At 36.4% G+C, this 15,049-nt stretch overlaps 1 protein-coding gene across 45 annotated transcripts in view; it reads left to right on the top strand.

Moving 5' to 3' along the window:
* Window positions 1–15,049, top strand: part of PKP4 (plakophilin 4) — a 269,591-nt gene that overhangs the window by 94,227 nt on the left and 160,315 nt on the right. For 5 of the 45 annotated variants that reach the window (XM_058300886.2, XM_071216415.1, XM_058300876.2 and 2 more), the window contains one exon: window positions 31–127. The exons of the other annotated variants lie outside the window; for them this stretch is intronic. The gene's annotated coding sequence lies outside the window, so the exon portion shown is untranslated. The remainder of the gene's footprint in view (window positions 1–30; window positions 128–15,049) is intronic. 45 annotated transcript variants of the gene reach the window in all.

Raw genomic sequence — 15,049 nt, 5'->3', positions numbered from 1 at the left:
CTTGATGCCTTCACGTTTTCTAATTATAAGGTATTTACATCCCTGAGTACATTGGGATGACTGGCATGTAGAGCCGCTCCAGGTGCCAGTCAGAATCGGAACATGCAGGATACTTGTGCGTCTGCAAGTAAGGACTTATATGGATGGTGATTGGTGTCTGTCTTTCACATTGCAGAGTGTACGCATGCATGCAAGCTTTATAAAGCATATTTTAGAACGCTGACTTTCATATCAGGACTTTGACAACCAGAAGCCTGTAAGATAACTTAGATATTTTGAACATTTTAACATAGGTATTGTATAGGGTTGTCACTGTGAATTTTGGATAAAGGCTGTGTTTGTTGTGTTTGCCTGAATCAAAGTTTAGTCATTTTGTGAGCTAATGTTCTAAAACTTGTCAACCTGTGCTGGTTTGCTTCAGCGTCATGTTTATGTTGATTCTTTTAAAGTCACTAATACTATTTATTCTTCAAACCCAGGGAGACTTCTAAACTAGATCTGTTGTGCTTAGAGAAATTGGAATTCTGAAATTTAATTTCTTAAGACCTAAAAGCTTTATAAGACCAATATAAATGTATAGCTCCAGGGATGGTTTGTTTTCTAACCCCTTCCTCAAAAGAAAAAAATGTGATAGAGATAACCTAACATTAAAGTTTTTTTTTTTTTTAACTTATGATTAAACTACTGAGTCTTTTTTTCAGAGATATAAAAACTTAGATGTATATTTTCTGGATGTTCTTTGGAAAATCAGTGCATATATATTACCATCATCATCTCTATAGAAGAAGAAAAGTCCCTTATAAGGAGGAGCTGATGTGTTTACTTTTAAGTATAAGAAGGGATTCAGTGAACCTTCTTTTGAACATTGATATCAGAAGACAAAAACTTTCTGAATATATAGTATAGTTTATGCTGTGACAGTATTTTACTTCTGCGTGACATTACAGTTTCATGACTTCACCATTCTGGTCTCACAAATCAGAATAACCATGTTATTCTCATAATAATTAGTATATTATAAGAAATAGAGCATATGAAAATAAATCTGATATAAACATAGTGATTTAGTGTAATCTCAAACATAATGTCAAGACACTTTAGTTAAAGAACTGCAAAGTGCTATCTTTTAACACTCAACCTAAATTTTGAGAGGAAAAGTCTGTGGGCTTCCTTGAGTAAAGTACACCCATCCATTGCATTACCTCACACATACTCGCCTGGGCATTCATGGTAAGTAGTAAAGAAGGAAATGGCAAGCAACCAGTAGCAGTCGTTTTAACAAACCATTGCTCAATATCTGAAATTGGATTTAGGATATCATAAAGGCATTAAATCATCCTCCATATGACTGTGTTTCCCCTAGATCCTCCCAGCCAGGTGCTTCTCCTTGTTCTTAGCATGGTGCTGGAGTTCACATTCCAGTGAAATAACCTTTTACATTCATGTCAGCCACATAGATGCATAACTGTGCAGGTATAGGAAAAATTCCCCACTCATTGGCAAGTAGGAAGAAGGAGCCTTCTTCCTCTTTTTTAAAATAAGCAATTAAGTATAATTTTAAATTTTGATGAGGTCCCATTTATCTATTTTTTTCTTTTGTTGCTTGTGCTTTGGGTGTGAAGAGAAGGCACCTACTTCTATTAAGATGATTGCCTCATTCATGAAGTTTGGTTTACACCAGCCTCAAGTCAAATTTCTTGTCTGACCTCTTTTATATTTTATATCACTGCTACAACTCTTTATCTTATGCTCATGATACAGAGCCATGTTTTATACATTGTTTTGTACATGTATTACAGGATGCCCATTCCTCATAACTTTGAATTTATTAGCCTACGTAAATCATTGTCCTTGGAAGGAGTGGATGAATATTATACTATCAGATTACTTTGTCACCCACTAGCTATTTAATGAGGATAATGAGACCAGGTGCCACATTTATAGCAGAGTTTTGACCAAGAGAGTTCTACAAATAGCACCTACCAAAATACCCAGTTGTACATTCTTGTCCTTAAGAAAATTTGAATTGATCCAGGGTTAAGTGAAATCTCTGTTTGGGACAAACTAAAATTGTATTTCATATTGATGGTCAGGTAATAAGATAGGTATTATATTTTTCATCTCCCATCAGTCCCATTAATTAATAGCTAAAAATTTTGTTTAGGGCAAGTATTAGTCAGCCAAAGGGGTGCTGATGCAAAATACCAGAAATTGGTTGGTTTTTATAAAGGATATTTATTTGGGGTGGGAGCTTACAGATACCAGGCCATAAGTTTATAAGTTGCTTCCCTCACCAAAGTCTATTTTTACATGTTGGAGCAAGATGGCTGCTGACGTCTGCAAGGGTTCAGACTTCTTGGGTTCCTCTCTTCCAGGGTCTTGATTCTCTCTGGGTTCAGGGTTCTTCTTTTCCCAGGGCTTGTTTCTTCCTGGGCTAAGGTTCCTCTCTTCCTGGGGCTTGCTTCTCTTTCCTCTGTAGCTTACTTCCCAGGGCTCCAGCTTAAGGCTTCAGCATCAAACTCCAATATCAAAAGTCCAACATCAGTAATCTAACATCAAAAACCCTCAACTCTGTCCTTTGCCATGCCTTTTATCTATGATTCCCCACCGACCAAGGGGTGGGTACTCAACTCCCTACTGACACAAGAGGTTTACTTGATTAGTTAATATAATCTCATATGCCCAGAGGAAAAGACCAGTTTACAAACATAATCCAATATTTCTTTTTAGAATTCATCAATAATATCAAACTGCTACACGGCATAAAAGGATATGGTTATCTTGGTGATGTCACAAAATACCCACCAGCATTGTGTATACCAGGTGATTCTGGTACATGGTAAAGAAAATGTATTTCAGTTGAGGAACATGCTTTATGAGAAATAAAAAGTCAGCCCTGGTAAATAACGAAGTAATGTGATCCTTGGTTGTGTACGAAATTACAAGAACTATCAGTTGAAGTTCAGCCACCAGTTGTTTGTAATCAGGATGATCATTTGGCACATTCTTCTGTTCAGCTCAACTTCTGATGAGAATCCAGGAGTCCAAGATGAATATTGATGTGGGAAATGAGGAATTTTCTGTATCCTGATGGTTTACAGATATCTGGCAAACTTGATACTGGTCTAGTGCCTAATTTACTATCTAACATGTAATAAGTAGATAAAGAAACTTAACCAAGTCTTGTCCCATCAAAGAGTACTTCCCCCACCTGTGAAAACCTTAGAATAAAATAATTGATCCCTCCTTGAGATAGATAGCACACCTTTGGATGCAGAGGAATGGGAATTGATAAGCCACTGTCTGCTCATCCAGAGCTGTACCCCTGTCCCCCATAACTTTTTTGGATGTATCAGAGTGCTCTCATTTCACAGGACCAAGGAAGCAATGAACTAAGGGAGGATGGAGTATTAGCACTTGATAGAGTACAGTGATCCCTTCCACATCTCAGGGGTTAGAAGCACGGCACCCCCATGATCTAGAAAATCTATATAAAATTTTTGGCCTTCCCTTTGTACCAGAGAAGTATAAATTTTTTCTTTTTCTTTTAAGGGTTGTTTGCCATACTGTAAATTTTGGGTTAAGTATTATATAATACTGTATATATATCTCATGCATTTTCAATGTGTCCTCTGCAGCTTCCACAAAACTACCCAAAAATTCCCATTTAATTGCTTATGCTGACCCACAAATATCAAAACTGCAATGAGGAAAATTGCAATGTGGAAGGGATAACTTTTTGTTGTAGTTTTTAATTGATGTGATCAGAGTCCTAGGCTGTAGAAACATTCTTTAAAAGAAGATCTTATAGAGAGTTATCAAGTATATTTCATAGCCCTTTATCAGATGCAAGTTGATTTGTGTTCTGTAAAATTATAAATGTAATATTTTTTAGACTCTTTCATCTTCTGTCACAAAGTTGCTTTAATAATTGAGATCTCTGTTTGAACTTGGTCCTAATTCCTCAGGCATTCTAAGTCCTTTTCCATTGTTTTTTCACAAACCATGCTTTTTAAAATTATTATTATTTTTTTGAGGTGCCAGGGATTGAACCCGGGACCTCAAATGTGGGAAGCTGGAGCTCAACCACTGAGCCCACATAGGCTTCCCAGAGTTGGTTTTATCATTTGTTTTGCTTGTTCTTTGTTGTTTTGTTTTATTTTGTTTTCAGGAGGCACGGATATCTGAACCTGGGACCTCCCATGTGGGAGGTCGGTGCCAAAATGCTTGAGCCACATCCACTCTCAGCTCTTTTATTTTTGGTTTAATACTTAAGTTTGGAATTCAGATTAAGGCTTAGGCCAGTCGAGACAGCCTGAAAAGGTAAGCAAAGAAGAGATTAGGTGGTAAAACAGGCTGATTTTATTTGTATTCCCCTGACTCTGGTGAAGCGCCAAATTAGGACTGTAGCACTTCTTTTGTCATCATTAACGAGCAAAAATTTCTGTGTTCCTCATATATGAGTGTCTTGAAGAAAATAGTTCCTTTTAAAGAGATGTTTTCTGACTTTCGCAAAAATTTTAAATTCTACTTTCAGTGAGAACTTATTTAGTATTAGTGATATTTAAATATCAAAGAGTGAAATGAGAGTCATTACATATCCTTACATTTTAAAGATAAAAATAAGGAAATTTGGAGCCCAACTGTGGCCTATTTCTATTACTTCATCTTTATGTGGATATGTAACTTCAGTAACCTACACACCCTTCCTGTGTTGGCAGAATGCCCAGAACTGAACAAATTCCAGAACAATTATTTACTTTATTCCCCTGAAACTGAAACAGCTCAACTGTTCTGCACCTGCCTTTGCAACTTCCTTTTATTTGGCCCCTATGTTTATTTACAATAAAATAGTTCTCTCTGACACACCTCAACCACATGGAGATGACTTTGAAAAGACAGAATTTTTATTTCAGATATAAACCACAGCATACTTTGTGGCTCAACTAAAAGCACTGTACTGTTAGTACAGTTCCTTAAACTTCTAATTTTTCCTTCTGCTAACATCACCTGGCAGTTACATAGTTATCCAAACAGTAAACCCTATAACCATTATGCATATTGTATATTTTTTTGAATAATTGGCATATTATGAATATTAATTAATTGAAAGCCCAAGATCCAAGAGGATACTTTTACTCCTTTTTTATTTAAGCAGGTTCTAAGTATGTATTGTATTATGCCAGTTTTGTGTAAATTTGTTTAACTTAGGCATTTTCTACTTTAATTTTTACCTTTGTCTTTAATTTTTACCTTTTATTAACATGTGAAAGTAATAGAGTATTTTTTCCTTAACACTTAAAGCCAACCCTGACTTTGCATTAAAATTATAATTTCCTATTCATTTGAATAGCACCCAGTTTACAACTGCTGTTCAGAATTAAATTATGAATATATGGAATAATTTTTCCCTCTGTATATGCAAACTTTATGCTATTAAATTTGAAATGAGTGACTGCTGAGTTGTGAGATTAAAGGGTTGACAGAATCATTCAGCATTGAATTCTCTGCTCTGCATGCTCATTTTTCTTTTTAGAATCACTTCTAGAGAGGAAAATATTTCAGAAACATTCTTTTTCCCTCAGATATTCAGCTATAACCTAACATTACACTATACATATAACAAAACCATTTGCTCAGTACCTATCCTCATATTTAAGTGTCCTCAACATCTAAATTGCCATTTTCGTTACTATTTCAGAAATAGGGTCATATGATCTGTCTTCATCTGCTTTTATTTTATGAATGTATTGTTTTCAAAGTGATCAGATCAGCTTGGACTTCAAAGTAATTTAGGTTGCAACTGTTTCATTTTAGTCATTCCTAAGGAAAATAATTTAAAATGCAAAATTCTTTTAAAGTAGTTTAAAGGCGAATGCTGGTGTGTTTTTTGTTTTGTTTTTTGCTGTCTTAGCTCATAGACTCTTAAGCTTTTTTAGTCACTCAAGTTTTAATAATATAGGGGTTGAACATAAGAGGAAGAGTTTGCAAGTAAATAACACATTTTTGAAACTTGAGGACAAGTTTTTTATATATTCTATATAATAATTTCAGATATGAAAATGATCCATATTTTAGGAGATAATAAAATCTGTCTCTTAAAAATTTAATTTTCCTTTAAAAATTGGAGTTCAAAGTGTTTCAATGTATAGAATATTTAATTTATATTTTAATTTGTAAAATTTTAAAATATGACAAGTCCTATAAAGCAACATGAAATCAGATAAGTAGTCATCCTATGATACCATCTACCTTAATAAGCATATATCTCATTTGCAGGTTTCACAAAAATTTTTTAAAAACTAAATCAGCATCAAGGTCCTTAGGCATTGCCTCAGGCCTTCTAATAAGCACTTCTGGTGGAACTCTTACTATTTCTTCCATATTTAACATTTCTACATCCTATTATTCCTTTAGAAATAATTTCTATCACACAAAGTTAACCTAAGTAATTTTCTCTCCCCTTTTCAAAATATTTCCATGAATTGTCTTATGAAAAACAAAAAGGCATTTCTTGTCCAAGTGGGGAATAAATCGGCACCTTTTTTTTTTTTTTCACTCCTTACCTTAAGTACCACATTATGTTTCTTGCTTTTAAGCTATAACACTTGAAAGGGGGGAAGGCTTACTGAATATTTCCCACTGTACCATTTTCGCATTTATTTCCTTAGTAAGGTAACTTGTTTTTTTCTACAATGTAAGCTCTTAACAACAGCATTATCTTGATTTTTATTTTTTTCAGTTGGCAAAATATATTGAAAATGTGAATTTTTATTAAATTATTATGTAAAAAAAACATACATCTTAGTGATTGCTGCTTTTGGCTCCATTCTAAGCTCATTGATTTTAAGATTTGAAGGTCTGTAGGTAGGAATTTGAAAGTTACATTTTTATAGCTGTGAGTACTGAACAGTAAGTATGCTGTTATACTTAGCTCATTTGATCTTTGCTACAGAATTGGAAAAAAGTATTTTACTGATGTGAAAATGTTCTCTTTGAATATTTTTTTAAAATTTCTTAACTTATGATAAAACCTCTTGAGTACCTATTTAAAAACTATCAAGATAATCACCCTATTGTCAGAGTTGGAAAGGAATATCCTTTTCCTGTAAGTCCAGTAGAACAGAATTGATAAAAATGGTCAGTGGATCATCTGTGGTAGGTCTGCCTGTTGCAATGATAGAGACCCTTCTTTTTCAGGGCCTGATGCTCTTTTCTCACTACCACCACCGCTGCCACTAGTAGTTGTAACACTAATACTACTACGGGAAACAAATGAAAAACTTAGAAAATACTTTGTCAGTAAGATGTATGAATTAATGATCTCTATGAAATGAAATAGAAAGCCATTAGGATACCAGCAGCTAACATTTATGGAGTGCCTACTGTGTGCCAGGAATATGCTAAGTGCTTTACGTGGAGAATCTCATATATTCTTTTTTTTTTTTTTTAAAGATTTATTTATTTATTTAATTCCCCCCCCCCTCCCCTGGTTATCTGTTCTTGGTGTCTATTTGCTGCGTCTTGTTTCTTTGTTTGTTTCTTTGTCCGCTTCTGTTGTCGTCAGCGGCACAGGAAGTGTGGGCGGCGCCATTCCTGGGCAGGCTGCTCTTTCTTTTCATGCTGGGCGGCTTTCCTCACAGGCACACTCCTTGCGCGTGGGGCTCCCCCACGCGGGGGACACCCTTGCGTGGCACGGCACTCCTTGCGCGCATCAGCGCTGCGCATGGGCCAGCTCCACACGAGTCAAGGAGGTCCGGGGTTTGAACCGCGGACCTCCCGTATGGTAGACGGACGCCCTAACCACTGGGCCAAAGTCCGTTTCCCTCATATATTCTTTTTTTTTTTTTTTTTTTAAAGATTTATTTATTTATTTAATTTCCCCCCCTCCCCTGGTTGGCTGTTCTTGGTGTCTATTTGCTGCGTCTTGTTTCTTTGTCCGCTTCTGTTGTTATCACAACTTTGAGTTAGTATAGTGAAAAGTGTTAGATTGTTTTTAGCCACTGATCATCTGATCCCACTTTCTTTGTTCTGTGCTTTTTCCTACCTTGTTAGACTTGGTGGGAGAATATTTAGTCTTGAGCTATACAATATCCTTTTAAGAAATTACTTTCATTCTTAAATTAACCAAAGTGTTTTTTGTTGCTGATAACTGAAAACCCTTAATTATACAGGTAGATATTATTAGTACTCCCATTTTCAGAAGGGAAACTGAAGTTCAGAAAAGGTGAGTAACTTGCCCAAGGTTACACAGTTAATAAGTAGGGAATCTGGCATTCATATCCAGGCAGTCACATTCCAGAGATAGATATTAAAAATAATTAATATCTGCAGTGGGGCCAATAAAGAGAAGAATCAATACATAGGAAAATTGCATCATAGGTGGTGACAAGCTTATTTGAGAAGTTATTCTCAAGTTATCCTGGAATGTAAGGAAAAGAATAAAGCTAAAATGACATGATAAATGCTAGTAAGTGTGGAAGGCTATAGAAAGTAGTAGTAACCTAGGAATTATGGATGTTCTTGAGAAAGATTTCAGAATAGTTAGAACAGAATCAATATTCAAATATTTTTAAAAATACTTTTCCTAAGCAGAAAATAAAAACCCGGAGTATACAGATTTAAAGTGGTCATCACATTCCAGGCATCACCTATGGAAAAGACACCTGTCAAATAATTATCTTGACAAAATTTAATATTTACAAAGATAGAAAAATTCCAAAGAATCCAAATAAAAGAAATCGTTTATTTGCAAAAGGTTAATTTTCGAAAATCAGACTGGCATCTAGCTTCAGTGAAACATTTAATTTCCAGGAGAAAGTAGAGTGGTATGTGTAAAATTTTGAATAACAACAACAAAATCATTGTAATTCAAGAATATTATATCAGGCTAAGTTGTCTTTAATGTGTGAAAACAATAACAAGACATTCTCAGATATGCAAGGGCTTATGAAAGGTATTTACTCTTGTACCCTTGTGCCCTTTTGCGTAATTGAAAGGTGGAGTTAAATTTCATACTCAAGAAAGAGAAATTCATGGTAGAGCTTCACTTACTCATTTAAGATTCAAAATAGAAACCAGGAGTTATTAGGTATTATCAGTTAAAGTTTGCAGTTTTCCTCAAGCTGCATATTCCTCCAACTAGTTCCAATGAATGTATTACTCTGGGCCATTGATACTGTTCTGATCCACTCTTGATAGTAGCAGTCATACTGTTCCCAAGTTTTAGGCAATGTGCAGGGAGAATTCCAGGTCAATGCCAAGCTTCCTTAAGGAATGCAATGGCATTTTTCATTTTCTTAGCACTTAAGACATTCTGCAACTCTAAAACTCATATTGAATGACTTGGTTTTACTTAACTGACAAAGACAAAAAAGAAATGAAATTCCCAGGTTCCAGCAGGAACAAATTCCTATACATACATACTATCATCTTTCTAGGACCTATGAGTATTGTTTTAGTTATACCTAAAATATCACTATTGTGGCAGTATGATTTGCTGTTGTTTTAAAAAATGTATATGCTTAGAAAAAAGTCTTGTAAGTAAACTCTCAAAAATGTCTGGGCTATGAAGGACAAAAACTGTGTCCTAATCACAAGTCAGGGTAAAGCAGCAGGAGTTGCGCACATACCTATGAATGATTGAATAAATGACGCTTTGCAGAGCCATTACAAAGAGTAAGGAAAAACAATAACTCCCAATTAATAAAAGGGAGGAATTGACATTAACAGAAAAGTGACAAAAGGAGGAAGATAAATGACCAGTATATACATGGTATAATGTCCTACCTCAATAGTAAACACAGAGATACTAAGGGAAATATATCTGACTATCAATGTTGACAGAAAATTAATCAATGATAAAATAGTGGGGGTGTAATGAGGTTGGCACTTTCATGCAGTATTAATGAGAATAAATTGGCATAGCCATTTTGGAAAGCAGTTCACAGTTTTGTGGTAAAGGCCTTAAAAGTGGTTATGCCTATGATTGAGTAATTCCAATTTTAAGGATCCAGTCTAAGGAAATATTAAGTTGTTGCACAGAGATATTGGTTATAGAATGATCCAATTTTTCTATAGAAATACATAATCATGTATATACAGGCATACACTGTGTACACATTAATAAAATGGAAGGAGACACTCCTAAGTGTTAAATAGGTATTTTTGGATGCTTTCCCTACTGTATTTTCTGAATTTATTACAAATAGCATCTAGGGCTTAATAAAAAAGTCTAAAGCCACCAAATGTAATGATCAGGGGGAATAAAGCTTTCAGAAAAAATAACAAAAATTTACCATAGGCTAAGATTCACAGGGAAGGAAAGAAACAAGTTTAAAAGTTTGTGAAATGTGGAAACTTGTCAGTTAAGTTATGTTTAAAGAACCAGGATTGTCTTGCTTAGAAACATGGAAAATTTAGCATGGCCATGACAGCAGTTTTTAGATCCAGAAGGGTATCCTGGCCCATTGGTGAAGAGCAGGAGTTCCCATCTTCCTCCCAGGTTAAGCCATGTGACCTTGAGCAAGTTACTTTGAGTGAAACCTGTCCTCATTTGTAACATGAGGATAATGGTTCCAATTCTCCTAAAAGGCTAAGTGCTCAATATATATTCCCTACTGTCACTATCCTTGAGATGATACATAGGAAAGTTGTAAGCAGCAGGTTTTAGCCCAGAGCCACTTGGGAGGGGCCTGGATCCAGACTGGAGTTCTCAGTGGCAAGGCCCAGGCTAAGACGAGGCTGGAAAGTGATCCAGCCAAGTGAGTAAAGCTGAGTGTTGGTCACGTGCCTGTAGGCCTTTATGCCTTTGTCTGATGCGGTTGATAGGAGAGGTTAAGCCCTAGATGGATACAGGGGTTGTATCATCTTAATGTCATTCTGCAAATTCCACTCTTCCCAGCTCTCTACATAGTTTATTGAGAAATCTCATAAAGAGATTCCTTTGATATAACTTTACCAATTGTTGTCTTGGAGGGGTTTGCACAAAGTTTTACTAAGTAAGAGAAGAAAAATGCAGAGATGTATATAGTAAAATACCCTGTTTTAAAACCGAACTGTACTACTCCAGGATATGAACTGCAAGAATGCTTTTTCCTATATTCCGGAGCTTAGAATATGCCTGGTACTATTCAGTTCTCAGTACTTCTTGAATACATATTTGTTGAAAATGTTTGTTTGGTTTTTTTCATGGAAAATAGGTGGGAACAAAACACAAGTGCTTCAAACTCACTAGGAGAAGTGAGGGAGGAAGTAGGAAGCCCTTGTCCCCACAAAAATTCAGCCACCAAGTGCACGCACCAAAGAGAATATATCCAAAGTTAAAAATTAAGTTTCCTCAAGGCATTCATATGATACCTTTTTTACTTGATACTTTTGTCCTTGGTATTAGAAAAACAATTCTGCACAAAATTAATAGCCAGAACAGATTTAATATTGAATCTTTTTTGTTTGTAAAGTGAAGTGGTGGTCCTCTGATCTTGACCAGAACCACACCAAACTTTTATGCAGGCTTTGGCTCCTCCAACACAACTGCCTGGTGATATTAGGCTGACTATAGTTTGAAATAATGTCATTCTTTTTTCTTTGTTTTGGAAGGAGACGTCTGTACTGACAGGATTATATTTTTCAGCTTTTAAATGCTTCCAGAAACATTTCATTGAAAATGAAGCCTTCGTGAGTCATATCTAAGCCTGAAGAAATACTGGTGCTTTTACAAAGAACTTGAGAGTTTGTCACTGCTATGTTGGCACATACCCCTAATCTATTCTTGCCTTCTGTAACCTGGATGTATTCCAAAGCCAATTGTAATCACTCTGACTGATTTATTTGAACTGGCTGAGCTCACTTTGGTATTTCTAACTGTTCTCTTATGATATATTCTTACAAGAGAAGAAAGAAAATATAGTAATTGGAATTGTCTTATTTTGTGACAAGAACTATGCAAAATATATAGAGCTATTTCCAGTACAATTCTTATATCTGAAAAACAACATCCCATCTTCAAAATCCTTTATTCAGGTAATTTAGAAATGCTTGATAAAATAGTGTACATTGTCCATAAAATATTGCAAAGTACAAGATCTAGTTTTCTATTCTGTGACTGTTTAGCTAGCATTTTGGCTGCCCAAAATAAGTCCTAATAAGGTTTTTAAACATCTTGAGGAAACCATGTTCACAATCACACAGTTGTAACATCCATAGCAGGTTAGTATTGGCAAGTTGGATGGGCAGGCACTGTGACAGCACTGAAAAAGTCACATGGACAACATAGAGCCAGCGGGAGGCTAGCAACAAGGAAAACTGAGCCAGGAAAGCATAGTCCTTTCCCATTCCTCTCAGCCAAATGTGACACTCAGGATAGGCTGATCAGCCCATTAGCCAGGCCAACCTCACAACTACCCATATTTTGATTCTCTCTAGAAGGGCACAAGGAGTGCAGGGGGCTTCAGTGTGTTCTGGGGATTTACTGTACCATAGAGAACATTGTGTCACCCTCCTTTTTATTTATAGTGATAATCTGATAATCCTGATTTATCAGTAAGCTCTTATAGTGCTTCGCTGTACTCTTTTAAAATTCAGTAAAATTTTTATTATTTAAAGAATTAAACTCATCTTAGTATGGTAGAAAGAATGTAGGCTCTGATGTCAAGCAGGCTTGGATTCAAATCGACTCCCCACAAGTAACTTCATGATATTTGGCAAGCTCCTTAACTTTTCTTAACCTATTTCCTCTTCTCTAAAATTAGAATAGTAGTGCCCAGTTCATAGATTATGGTGAGGTTTCAGTTAAGTAATACATTTAAAATGCTAATAAAATACTCGGTATTTAGTCCCTATTCAGAAGCAGAGCTAACTCATTTATCAAGTGTTTCATAAATATTGAAGTTTTATCGTGCTTTAGGGATTTTTAGTGATGAAGTTGGCATTCAAATCTAATTGCCCCTGAAATTGCCTTAGCAAAGAGAAGCCCACCCAGTGTGGAGTATTGTTTACTCTGTTGCTCTTTATTTTCTGCAGAGCATTAAGTTTATTTTTCATCCTCATTTACCAGAAATCTTCAAATCCCAATGTTCTACTTTTATTTGGTGAGTTGATACAGTTCCTCTTGCATCCTCTTAGAAGCTGCACTAGGACTCCTTACCGGAAATGCATTTGAACCTTCTCTAGGCTGAAATAATCTGGTGTGATTTTTCTTAAAGTGCTCTCTCCTGGATCTCATTGTTTTGAGGACATGGGCTGTGGCTGGGTAAAGGGGTTGGTGTGGATTCACAGCTCATGGTGACATACGGTCCAGTATGCTCAGATGCTGAAACTGTCATGGAGAGGTGGGTAATATTCTATTTGGAACTCCTTAAAGAAATGTCCCAAACCATCTGATTGAAAAGAATCTATTCATTTACTTAGGTAACTTTACAGAGGACTTATTTCTTGAGAGATCATGTTTGAAAATCTCCCTAAGTCACTTTTGTTTTTTAATATTAACTTCCAGGTGCTCTGCAACGTGCTGTGTTCGGCAGTAAGCCTTATTTATCTGTAAAACATATCTATAATTCCTGTCAAACAGATGGCATAGAAAAGATAATAAAATGAATACCCAACTGATTGTTTGTGGCAGTCCTTTACTGTTTTTCTTATTTTTACCTAGGAATATTGCTCTTAGCTATAGCTGGTGAGTGTCCATAAGTCAAGCACAAAATATTATTATTGTTTTTAAGAGTTGTGTGGTTTTCAATTTGCCTTTTTTGTTGTTGTTGAAAATTTTTATTATCATTTTTTAAAAGATACATAGATCACAAAATATTACATTAAAAAATATAAGAGGTTCCCACATACCCCAATCCCTATACCCCCCCTTCACTCCTCCCACATGGACAACTTCTTTCATTAGTGTAGTACATTCATTGCATTTGATGAGTACATTTTGGAGGATTGCTTCACAGCATAGATTATAGTTTACATTGTAGTTTACACTCTCTCCCAGTCCATTCAGTGGGCTATGGCAGAATATATGATGTCCTGCATATGTCTCTGCAATATCATTGAGGACAACTTCAAGTCCAGAAAATGCCACAATCACACCTCTTTTTCCCTCTCGCTGCCCTCAGAAACTGCCATTGCCACTGTCTCCACATCAACTATATAATTTCAGTAAGTCCACTCTAATTCATATTTCATTCCTCCATCCTGAGGACCCTAGGCTGGCGATGTCCACTCCACCTCTAAATCGAGAGGGGGCTTAGATCCCACATGGCTGATGGATGCAATTCTGCTTGCAGCTGTAGTCTCTTTCAGTTCCCAGATGTGGTTGACCATCTTCACCTCCCTGTTAGCTGACCTGGGTAAGTCCAACAAACCGGAGAGTAGATGTTGCAACTCTGCTCAGGCTCAGGGCCCAGCTGGCACAAAGACAGTTCAGAGATTCAAATCTCCTGAGCATACACCAACCCCAGTGCCAACCACAGGTTCAGTAAAAGTGACAGAAATACATGCATAGAGAGATCACATCTAAATCCAACTCCATTACGCTCAGGAGCACAGATTCCAAAGTAGGGCCCAATGGCAAGGCACTGAACTCCAGAGCCATCTGTCATGACCGTAGCGCTCAGGAGCACCAGTACCTGGGGTTGTATCAACTTTGGCTGTCTCTGAGATCCTGCTGAGATGCGCATAAGCGCTACCCCTCTGATGACCTCCCAGCTCATTTTGATGTCTCTTACCGAAATAAACTCTTTTGTCTTTGCTGTTTCTCCCTTATATTCAAGATCTTTTTCTAGTTGCATCACTAGCTGTTGCTTGATAGTAATCCCTTGGTGTCAGGGAGGCTCATCCCTGTGAGTCATGTACCATCCTGGGGGGAAGGTAATGCATTTACATGCTGAGTTTGGCTTAGAGAGTGGCCGCATTTGAGCAACATCGAGGCTCTCAGGAAGTAACCCTTAGGCACCAGCAGCTCTAGGCCTAGTTGAAATTTCAAGCACACAGGCTTATAAGCATAGTCATCAGTATCAAGGGCCTGTCATTGGACCATCCTTCTTCACTGGTCTTT

This window comes from Dasypus novemcinctus, chromosome 7 (genome assembly GCF_030445035.2).
Source record: "Dasypus novemcinctus isolate mDasNov1 chromosome 7, mDasNov1.1.hap2, whole genome shotgun sequence".
Taxonomy (NCBI): Eukaryota; Metazoa; Chordata; class Mammalia; order Cingulata; family Dasypodidae; genus Dasypus; species Dasypus novemcinctus.
Note: the sequence above shows the minus strand (reverse complement) of the source record. Positions and strands in the feature narration are given on the sequence as shown.